At 48.2% G+C, this 12,218-nt stretch overlaps 1 pseudogene; it reads right to left on the minus strand.

The window, feature by feature from the left end:
- Window positions 1–12,218, minus strand: part of LOC131511033 (protein shisa-9-like) — a 161,795-nt pseudogene that overhangs the window by 130,156 nt on the left and 19,421 nt on the right.

Raw genomic sequence — 12,218 nt, forward strand, 5'->3', positions numbered from 1 at the left:
GAGAGAAGTTTGTTTTCAGGCCGCCCAGCCTGTGGCGCTTTGTTAGGACCACCCCGGCTGGCACCTAGCTGACACCCTGGACACCTGGACAGGCTCGCGCTTCTCATTTTTCTACGATGACACAATGCCAGAGGCAGGATGAGGTGGACGTAAGGCAAACCCACCTTCCATCCAATATTTCCAAGAATCCCAATCTCTCATCTGGAACACACACAGGCAACCCAGTGCTGCATCCAGAAGGCTCATTGAAATTTGCCGCCACCTCAGCAAACAGAGCCCCCACCCCCTGCCCCAGGAAGCACACGTTCACCCCCCACAAAGTACCAAAGGTCCAGATGCGGGTGTGGTGACATATCTCCTCCAAGATTCGAGTTATAAACTCTGGGTAAGTCCCTACTTGCCAAAGATCCCAAATAGTAAACTCAATTTACATTTCTGGAAAACCGTATGAGTAAAAACAAAGAAAACAGCCTAAATCTCAGCCATCGGTGCAACTCCAGTGTGTTCATATGGACGACCGTAGTCCCAGTGCACACGCAGGGCCAGCTACTTCCTCTAGCACAAAGTGGCTGAGGGAGACCCACAGGCCAGCCGGCAACGCAGCCTGGGGTCAGCCGTGATGGAGGGACTTCATCCCAGGAAACAGGAAACCCCCTTGAAAGCACAGTGCTGAATAGCTGCTGGGGTGCATGGAGATGCCTGCACCCCAATAAAGCGCCCACAGCAAGGGGCCTATGAAGCCTGGTATTTGTGTCCGCGATCTCGAGGTCGCTGTTCTTTGCAAAGCAAACGTACACTCTTTGGAATGGACACGCCTCAGGGCCAGAGTGAAGTCTCGTCCCTCTACTTGAGGTGTGAGCCATACAAACAGAGAGCACTGCAGATGCAGAAAGACAAGGCATGAGGTCACGGGGACTCAGAGAAGGCACCTTCTGTCCCTTCTCAATCCTTCTGGTTACTTCCAGGAAAAAGATCTGAGTTTAGCACTAGGATATTCCCAACACTCTCCTTCTGCTGCTCACTCACTCACCTCTCTTTTTAACAATGGGAGGGGGTCTCAGACAGAAGCTGGGACAGGCAATGACATGCAGGCCAACTTAACATTGGTTCCTTTCTGCTGTCTTTATTTTCAGTTAATTGCTATTTAAGTCAACTAATAGTGACTCTCCATTTACTATAATCATGGTTATTATATGGTATTATTATTGGTATTTTTTTAATTTTTACATTTATTTATCTTTGAGAGACAGAGAGAGACAGAACACAAGTGGGGGAGGGGCAGAGAGTGAGGGAGACACAGACTCCAAAGCAGGCTCCAGGCTCTGAGCTGTCAGCACAGAGCCTGATGAGGGGCTCAAACCTGCAAGAACTGAGAGATCATGACCTGAGCCGAAGTCAGACACTTAACTGACTGAGCCACCAAGGCGCCCCAGAAATTTCCCTTTTTAAATAAAGGCACTCATCTTTTCCTAAGTGCACCCAATTAAAAAAAAATTACAGGGTAAATACTAGGGGTAAATAAATAACTGAAATTTGAAAGCCAGAGACTTTACTGTTCTCCTAGCCCATGTGCCCCACATGTATAGATCTATAAATATCCGCCCAGCTGAACTCAAGCCTGAGAAGTGCCATAATGAACTGCACATTTTCACTGAACAGAGTGAGACTGGTCATTCCCACCAACCAACCTTAGAGAGTTTACTCATTTCCTTCTTCATCCCTGACTTGGCAGTGCTGGACGTCTCCCAGACCCTACTCTTCCTTCCTTCCTTAGCAATGAAAACCCTAATGGGGGCAGGAGGGTGGGCATTGCCTCCCTAAGCAATGAAAACCCTAATGGGAGGGGTGGGGAGCACTGTCTCCATAGCAGCAGAGGAGGCCATGGGACTGATGTTGGTCATGCCAATGGGATACTGTGTGCACTTCTAGGAAGGGTCCTTACAGCTGGGAGCGGGCATCACCTTTTTTGTACCATGGACCCGTTCTGCAGTCTGGTGAAGCCCAAGGACCTCTTCTCAGAAAAAGATTTTCAAATACATAAAATAAAACACACAAGACTTCAAAGGAACAGATTATACTGAAATAGGATTATCAAAATGTAAAAAATAAAAGTGATATAATAAATACATAGAATTCTTTATCATCACATTAAAAAAAACACCCTATTTTCCAGCAGAAACAATATTCTGAGATTTTTTTTTTTCATGTTGCAGCTCTCACAGGGCCTATGACTTCTATCGGTGATAAAGTCACCCATTCTGCTAACATGACTATGGTTTCTATGGTTTGCTGGTACTTTCATAATGGAAGGAAATGTAAATTTCAGTCAGTGGCTAGAGGAAAAAGTTGAATCCTACCTATGGAAATGGAGGAATTCTCTCCTTTGCTCCCTCTTCCTTTCTGCTACCTGGGATGAGACTGGGAAGGCTGGAGCTAAAATAGCCATTTTGGACTATGAGACAAGATGGAGGGAGTTCCGGTCTCTGACGAACATGGAGCCACATACCAGCCCCAGCCTGCCTACTTCTGGAAAGAGAGATGAATTTCTATCTCCTTAAGCTACGGTTGGCTTACTCTTTACTATATAAAGCCACACAAACCTAATCTTGTTGTATCTCTAATACGTTCTTCCCAGGGCTAAGGTTCGAAACTGTTTGAACCTGATCTTTAACAACCTTCATACTTAAGAGATATGCTCTTTCCTATTTACAAATATGACTCCTCCGGAGCTACCCAATTAGCACAGTTCCTCTGTGGTTGACAATCGTACAGGGGGCAAATCCCCAAACCCCTCAATATTCAGTGCTGCTCCAGCTCTGAAGCGTCCTTTAGAGTGTGCACACGCCCAAACATCACATCATTAACCACAGCTCAGGAAGCTTAGAACTGCACAGCACATTCAGACCACGGACACACACACCTGACTTCATCCCACATCTCACAAAGTCCACACTCACACAGGAGCAAGCACAACGGTACCCCACTGATGTGCAGGTCCGAGAGTCACCCGGCATTGGCGGAGGAGACTCAGCAACTTACTAATTGTCATCAACTCTGGCACCGAGGAGGAAGGTAGCATGCTGCTCAGGAGGTCTCCCTGGCCAGGAGGACCAGCTTCCACACTGGGAAAAAGCAAACAGAAGGAAGTTACACTCAGACACTCAAAATATACAACCTCACCCTTCCAAGAACTAGCAGGTACTCAGTGTTTTTAGGTACAACCACCAGAAGGCACAGGAGGCAGCCCTTCAAAACCGCAGTCAGCCCTCTTCATTCACGGACTCCCTATTTGCAAATCTGCTTACTCGCTGACGCTGATTTGTGTCCCCAAAATCAATAGTCAGTATTCTTCTAAAACAAACAGCAGGGGCGCCTGGGTGGCTCAGTCAGTTATATGTCCAACTTCAGTTCAGGTCATGATCTCATAGTTTGTGGGTTCAAGACCCATGTCAGGCTCTGTGCTGACAGCTCGGAGCCTGGAGCCTGCTTCGGATTCTGTGTCCTCCCACCCTCTCTCTGCTCTCCCATGCTCATACTCTGTCTCTCTCTTTCTCTCAAAAACAAATAAAACATTAATTTTTTTTTTTTAATAAACAGCAAAAAGGACTCTGCACCTATATGGACCTGGTGACACCCATCCTGACAATGTACTAACTGTACAGGAACTGACAGGTGGTGTCACTGTCACAGAGAAGAGCTCCGTTGACTTAGGGAGAGACAGTAAAACCAAGCATGGTTTGAGGTGATCAGTGACTCCCACCCTGGGGCTGAGGTTGAAAATGCAGATGTGATCTACCCCTACTCTCAAGTTTGCACTAAATTAAAACCGTGAAGAGAGAAAAAGAAACAACTCTAAGAACCACAAGGATCGTGGTGGCATTAGGGAGACTTTAGTGTCCATCCGAGTTCTGCTACCAAACATCCAATGACTTTGAGCAACTCCGTTTCCCTTTGAGATACTTTTATTTGAACATCAGAAAACTGACACGGTGCTTACTACTCTATTCTGGTCGAAGCACTTCTCAAACACGTGAGAGCTAAGTGGCTCAAGTATTACATAATGTTAAACTTGTGTAATATTGTGACCAAATGTTAAAATCCAGTAAATGATGTTAGAAGAGGTACCCAGATATGGCCCCTAAATCATAAAAAGTAAAGGAGGTACACAAATGAAGTTTGGTAAAATACTGTTCCTCACACTCTGACGTCCTTGGCAATTTCCCATTCTAAACCTGAACATTAATGTGAAATAAGGCCTTGACCTTGAATCCTGGCAGGTGCACTCCTACCTTCAAAAAAGAATAAAAGGCACAGCTGCGAACAGGACAACTCAATCCCAAAGGCAATTTGGTTTCTGAATACTAACCTGTACCCGAGCCCAGGCTCCAGGAGAATGTGGTCCTCCAGTCCTGTCCTGTTCTCCAGGCTTCCTAGGGGGTCATCTGTGCACAGAGAGCAGTGGCAGCAAGAAAGTCAGCAGTCTGTTTTCATTTCATTTTCTCCATGCGGCAAGGACACGTTGCGGACACTGGCTCCTCTCTACATCAGTCGACTTACAAATGTTTCCTGGCCTGCACGCGGGATTTTAATCTGCTACTTCTTTTGTTCTTTTGGCCAGAATCTCAGATTTGGCACCAGTCACTGATATGAGGCCCCAACCTCCCACTTAACCTTTTTGACCTTGAGCCGTCTGGAATTATGCGTGAAGTCCATATTCAGAGCCAGCCTCAGGATCAGGGAATAATAATCAGCTTTCTGTTAGACAAAACTGCTCTCACTGTAGTGGCTTATGACAGACACAAAGGGGCAGCACAGTCCCATCACTGACAGTGTCTGCATCAAAATCCAGGCCCTGCTGCCTTCTAAAACGCCACCTCCCTACACAGAGTGGTGTGGGGGAAAGGCATTCAGAACAAGCGAGGCCACAAATAATCTCCAGAGGCACTAAAGACTTTCATAAATGTATTTGCTGCTGTTCAAGTCTCTTTTCAGAAAAAAAGTGCAAATCCAGGGCCCCTTGGGCTGGATGGTGACATTAAGGTCGGAGTCAACCGTGGTTGACGCTTGCCCAGTGGAGAAATTTCTGGCTTGTCAACACCCACGATAGAACCAGGCGTGGATGTGGGGACGGGGCAGAGGCGGAAGGGAGCACATCTCATTGCTCTAAGCTACACAGCCTCCTCCCTGTCTTTCCTCCTATTTTGGCCAGAGTTTCATCCTGCTGGAGATTTCCCCAGTTCTTACAGGGGTTGCACTTGGGTAATCCTAATGAGAAAACGTTTTGTCACCTTTTCTTCTACCCTGCCATCCCCATCAAGCTATTCCACTCGCTCCTGCTTTTTTAAAAGAAGTTTGAAGGGGAAATGTCACCCTACAGCCCAGCCTGCCTACCACAGGTTCCCACCACCATCGCCAAGGCCATCATCATCCCCCACCCCCCACCTTCATCTTTTCTGCTTCCTTTGTGACAGTGCCTCTGGACTGCAGCTCAGAGGCCTCCGTCCCCCTTGGCAAATCCAACAGGGTTTTGACCCCAGCCCCCAGCTGTGTAAAGAGGACAAGTCCCAAGCATGCACCTCTGGCCGAGACCTCAATCCAGCACCCTTGTCCCACGGTGCTAGCTGCCTGCCTGAAAGCTCTACCGGGCCACCCTGCAGGGCCTACCAACTGATTGTGATGTCAAAACTGCTCCCTTCTGTCACCCTCTCCACTGGGCCATCTCCCCTTAGAGTGAGGCACCCTCCTCCCTCCATCATGGAGCTTGGGGAGCCCCAGACCTGCCAGTTCCACCTCATTATCACCCACTCCTTGTCCACAGTCATCTCCACTGCCATCCTAGTGCTGAGGCTCAATACCTTCCAGGGGTCTCCTGCAGGACCCCCACGGTTCTGCCTCACCCCTGCTAGTCCAACCCACTCAAAGCTATCAGATTCCCCGCCCCCTCCGAACCAAAAATGGGGACTCCAACATACACAGCGGAAATCCATGGTTGGAGTAAAGGCCCACATCACCCTCCAGCATTCCAGACACCATGCCTACTCAGCCCAGCGATTTCCCACCACAGCACAGGAGCATGAGCATAGCCACTCAGGCTGCCTCAATCGCCCTCAAGGTGCCCTTGGAGACACACACTACTATTATCTTAATTTTACAGATATGGAGATGGCCCTGGAGGAGTTCAATGACCTATCCAAGATCACAAGCTGACGTGTGAGTGTCTGAACCTCACTCTGTCCAGAGCCAGAGCTAAGCCCTTTCCCTCTTTGTGATCTCTCACACAGCTGATGTGGGCTACATGCCTCTCTCTCTATGCGTCCTTGAACTCCCTGCCCTATTCCTTTGTCTATATCGTGTCCCCACCTGGATATCATTTTTCCAACTGCCAGGTGTCCACTCCCGTTGGCATGCCCCACCCCCACGTATGTGGTCCACCCACTGCTCACCCACTCAGCACAGGCTTCCTGAGTCCGTACTGTGGGCCTGGCCCTCGTCAGGGTCAGTGTCACACTGGAACCAGGGCAGACACGGCCGGCCCTCAAGGACCTCAAAGACTAGCAGGGGGATGGGGATCGCCATGTAATTACACAAATACAGAGTTCCAAGCTGAGATCAGGGCATGGGGACACACGAGGTTTATGGCAGTGTGAACAGGAGGCCCAGCTTGCCTGGGGAGGGGGTGGAAGAGAGCCCTCTGTACGTGACACTTGGGCTGCCACCTGAAGGATGCACACAGGCTGCAGGAGGTGGAAGGAGAGAGATGGCTGTGGGCTCAGTTCAAGGAAGTAGAAGCTGGCTGGGGCGTCAGGAGGGGATCAGGCTGTGGGGCAAGCTGGGGCCTCGGTGGCCACAGTGAGGGTTCTTGATTTTATCCTCAGTGCACTAGAAGGGTTTGGAGCAGGGGAATGATGCAATCTGATTTATATTCTAAGACATCACTCCAGTTGCTATAAGAAGAATGCCAGGGTGGGGGCCCAGATAGAAGTAGGGAGAGCTGTTGATGTCCCTTGTCCCCTCCTTGCATGCAAAACTCTGGGGGTGGGGAGGGCTCACCTCCGGATCCCCCCAGAGCCCAGCACAGTGCTGGTACAGAGCGGGACACCCACTGGTTGCATAAAGAAAATCATGACCCCTGAGCGGCACACGACCATCATGAGTGGTATGGGGACCACACACAGTGCACGTCCGGGGGCACCACAGGGTCCTGACATTCCCAACACTAACACTACCCTCTGGAAACCAATTTTCCAGATCAACCATCTCAGATCAAAGCGGCGCTACAACAGAGCCTCGACCTCAACAAGCAACCCCCCAAGACCCAATGCAGGACAAGAAGTTGAAGAACCGGGTAAATGAAGGTTTGAGGACCCAAGGTTTCAAATGAAAAAACAAGCCCTCAGAAACACACCCTGGGCAAGGGGCGGGGGGGAGGCGTGCCTGGGTGGCTCAGTCAGTTAAGCGTCTGACTCTTGATTTCGGTTCAGATCATGATCTCACAGTTCATGAGTTCAAGCCCCACGTCGGGCTCTGCACTGACAATACAGAGCCTGCTTGGGATTCTCTCTCTCTCTCTCTGCCTCTCCCCCACCTGTGTGCCCCCCTCTCATAAATAAATAAACTTAAGGAAGGAAGGAAGGAAGGAAGGAAGGAAGGAAGGAAGGAAGGAAGGAAGGAAGGAAGGAAGAAACTGACTCTGAAGTTGCTAAGACCCAACACTAACCCCAGGACCCTCAATGAAAGCAGCAGTAACATTTTCATGTGTGCAATGGGTAGAAATGGGTGTTTCGTTCACCTCTGTTTAGTATTCTCAGTTGAAAGGACTCTGGGACTTCTCCCTTGCAGCTTCAAAGAAATGGTAAATGTGCTTCACTGTGTTGCAGGTAAGAGACACGCTCAGAGCAATGACTGCATCTAATCCCACATCCTGGTCCCATGTGACCTGCCTGGTGTCTTCCTTCTCTGAGCCTCTAACCCCAGCTCCAAAGCACAGCCCCCTAAGCCACGGAGTCTCCTCGTCCAAGAATCAGAAGGACAATACTTCTCTGTCCAGAGTCCCCTTCTCTGCCACCTTCTCCCTCTCCAGATTTAGCCACCAAAAACACTCCTCCTCCTCCTCCACGTGCCTCCCTCCGTCTTCCTCTGAATGCCCCCAAGGGCAGTGACACTACAAACACCAACACTTTCAAAGATGATGGAAAGGTCTCCTAAGGGTAGAACCATCTGCGTCCAAAGCTGTCATTAAAGACACAAAATGGCTCCCCAGCCAGAATGAGAGTATGTTAACCTTGCTCAAGTAGAAGGGTGGCAATCGGAAGGGAGAACAGTCAGAAGTGAGCAGAAGCAAAAGAGTCTGGAGCAGCAGTGCTGACAGCATGCACTCAGAGCAGGCCAGGGAAAGGCCTCAGGCCAGGGAAAGGCCTCCCTGACAGGTGAGTCCTGGCACCACGGGCCCGCACACCTCCCAGGGAAACGGGGGTCAGGCCAAGAGGGACTCGATGCCACCTGGCCTTCCAATCGGGCAGCAGATCAACCCCGATTCTGACTCTCAGATCTTCTGCAGCCCGAGCATAATCTGTCTTCCTATGCAACTTCTACCCAGGGCGCGTCTGTCCCTGAGGCTGTCACAGGCTCCGGGGACTCCTGGCAGCTTTGTCACCACAGTAAACTAAAAAGTTCGCTGACAGCTCACACACGCATGTCTGATGAGGATAATGGAGATAAGCTGGAGCGCGGGGTCCCCCGACAGTGACAAGATGAAGCCTCCGGGTCTGGAAAGCGGACAGGCAGAGGTGGGACAGGGGGAAAGCTGCCAGTGGGGAGGCCTTCCCACGAGGATGCCAGAGGCCAGCCAGAGGCTGCATTCCCTGGACACACTGAAACCCACAGAGGGAGAAGGAGCGGTGGGTTTTGCAAAACCCTACCCCAGCACGGAGGACAGCACACAACAGTGCCCCAGGAGCAGCCAGCCCCCAGCCCCCAGCCCAGAGAGGAAGGGGCTGCCGTAAACAAGACAGCGTGCCCAGATCGGGCACCTGACAGCCCAGCAGAAAGGCCCGCCCGGTGGGGAGGGCGACAAGGTGAGTGGGGTGCTGGGTCACCAGCTGGAAGCCACGTGGTCCCAGATGGGCGTCAGGCCCATCTGCTCTCTGCAAGCCCCCATGTGCACCGTGTTCAGGGGACAACAGCGAAGTACCCAACACCACCCGCTGGCCGCTGGGACCACAGATGGTCACCTGAGGGAAAGGAGATGCCGGGCCCACCAGCTGGCTCCTCTCAGGGGTTTCAGCAGAGGCCCAGCGAAAAGCACCGGCTGGTAAGAAGGCCGTGTGGCTGGGGCCAAAAGGGGAGAGGGCATGAGAGAGCAAAAACGGTGCAAGGAGAGCAGAGACAGGGCAGACCCCATGAGGAAGTGTGGGGCACGGGATGGTGGAGACTCAGGTACTCTCCGTTCTGACCGCCATCTCCCGGTCCTCGGACACCCCAGCACGATGTGCCCGTGGACGGCAGGCTTTCTCGGGGCCTTGGCAGGTGCCTGGCGCCTCTCCCCACATTAACCTGAGAGTCTTAGCCACACATCTGAGAGGAAGGTGAGAGAAAACACCCACCCCTTCCTCACGGGCTGTGGGCGACAGGGGACGTGTTCATCCACACCGAGCTGACACTGGAGCTGACCTCAAGTCTTCAGTAGTTTAGACTTGAACGTCTTAATGTTTCAGATCTTGAACATTTTTTTTTTAAGTTTTTAATTTTAATTCCGGTACAGTTAACATAGTGTTTCATTAGTTTCAGGTGTACAATATAGTGACTCAGCAGTTCCACACATGACCCAGTGGGATCTTGAACATCTTAAATGACATTTAAGAGTTTCTCAGCAGTGTGAAGACAAACTTACGAATTAATATTGAGTGGATAAAAAGCAAAATATTAATCCTACATTGAGTTTCATTATGACCTCTTAAAGAGAAGTATGTGTAGAACGAAGCCGCTAAGGAAATGGTGTCTAACAAACACCATTCACTCCACGGTTAAGGCCAAGTGTATGCCTGGAAGGTACCAAGCAGCCGAGGACATTGGGAGAGCAGGCTGATCTAGCCTGCAAGCCTGTGCTGCTTTCAGAGGCCTGTTTCAGAGATTTTCCCTTCAGCCCTCTCTACCTTTTGGTCAAACATCTGGCTCTGAGCAAGGATGGGAAATAATCCTAACAGGATTTTGCAAAATCCATCATTTAATCGTGCAGGTCATACCCACAACGAGACCCTCAGCAGACTGGATGAAGCGCAGCAACAGAACCAATCCTGGGCCGGGCTCAGGGGTGAACTTGGCTGTGCCTCTAGAATCAGTACAGAGCTGCTCTTCTGGGGCTCCAATCCAGCAGCTGGTGACCAAGGGGACTCCCAGACACCCAGAGGATAAGGTAACGATATGACAGCTCATATGAGCCTGCTTAATGTTTAAGCTGACCCCCTTTCTTGGAAGGGACCCAGACACGAACTAGTCTGATTCTGCCCTTTTACTAATGAGGGTTTGAGAACCAGCGATGTGAAGGGACACCAGCCCCAGCTCACGTGGCTGCTGTCATTTCAGAGCCTGGGCCACTCTGTCCTTCCCCCTGCTTCAGGACCTTGTACATGCTGTTCCCTTGCCTGTGTTTTTCATTTCTTTTCTTTTTCTTGAATGCAGAAGTAGAAAAACTTCATTTCTACTTTCAATTTCTATTAAAAAATACTTTTTCCTTAAATTTTTTACTATATTTCTTGCTTTTAGGTAAATTTTTTCAAATTCCATTTTACTTCCATCATTTTATTTTAGTCTACTACAGTGTATTCACTTTTTCAAATTTTAAATCATTTCTTTTTTCTTTTTTTTAAATATTTTTTCTCTTTTTCTTTTCTTCTTTCTTGAATACAGAAAAAGAAGAAATTCATACTTATTTTTAATTTTTATTAAAAATATTTTTCTTTAATTTTTTCTACTATATTCTTTACTTTTGTGTATATTTTTTTCAAATTCTATTTTAACCCCATCATATCATTTTAGTCTACTTCAGTGTATTCATTTTTTCAAATTTTCAAATGATTTTCTTTTTTTTCTCCCCCCCCTTTTTTTTCTCTAATCTGTCAAACCACTTTCAACACCCAGACCAAAACACACCTATGATCTAGCATCATCTATTCGATTTGTGTGTGTGTTTAATTTTTAATTTTAATATTTTTTTAATTTTAATGTTTTTAATTTCAATTTTTCTACCTCATTAATTCATTTTCTCCCTTCAAAATGACAGAATGAAGGACTTCACCCCAAAAGAAAGAGCACGAAGAAACAACAGCCAGGGATTTAACCAACACAGATACAAGCAAGATGTCTGAAACAGAATTTACAATCATGATAATAAGAATACTAGCTGGACTCGAAAAGAGATTAGAATCCCTTTCTGCAGAGATAAAAGAAGTAAAAAATAGCCAGAATGAAATAAAAAATGCTTTAACTGAGCTGCAATCACGGATGGATGCCACGGCGGCAAGGATGGATGAGTCAGAACAGAGAATCAGCGATATAGAGGAAAACTTAGAGAATAATGAAGCAGAAAAAAAGAGGGAGATTAATGCAAAAGAGCACGATTTAAGAATCAGAGAAATCAGTGACTCGTTAAAAAGGAACAACATGAGCATCATAGGGGTCCCAGAAGAGGAAGAGAGAGAAATAGGGGTAGAAGGGTTATTGAGCAAATCATGCGGAAAACTTTCCTAACCTGGGGAAAGACATGGACACCAAAATCCAGGAAGCACAGAGGACCCCCATTAGATTCAACAAAAACCGACTATCAACAAGGCATATCATAGTCAAATGCACAAAATACTCAGGCAAGAAGAGAATCATGAAAGCAGCAAGGGAAAAAAAGTCCCTAACATACAAGGGAAGACAGGTCAGGTTTGCAGCACACCTATCCACAGAACTTGGCAGGCCAGAAAGGAGTGGCAGAATATATTCAGTGTGCTGAATCAGAAAAATATGCCATCACAAATTCTTTATCCAGCAAGGCTGTCATTCAAAATAGAAGGAGAGATAAAAAGTTTCCCAGACAAACAAATATTAAAGGAATTTGTGACCACTAAACCAGCCCTGCAAGAAATTTTAAGGGGGACTCTCTGAGGGTAGAAAAGATGAAAAAATATATATATAAACAAATAAATACCAAAAGCAACAAAGAACAGAAAGGACCA

The sequence above is a fragment of the Neofelis nebulosa genome, chromosome 4 (assembly GCF_028018385.1).
Source record: "Neofelis nebulosa isolate mNeoNeb1 chromosome 4, mNeoNeb1.pri, whole genome shotgun sequence".
Taxonomy (NCBI): domain Eukaryota; kingdom Metazoa; phylum Chordata; class Mammalia; order Carnivora; family Felidae; genus Neofelis; species Neofelis nebulosa.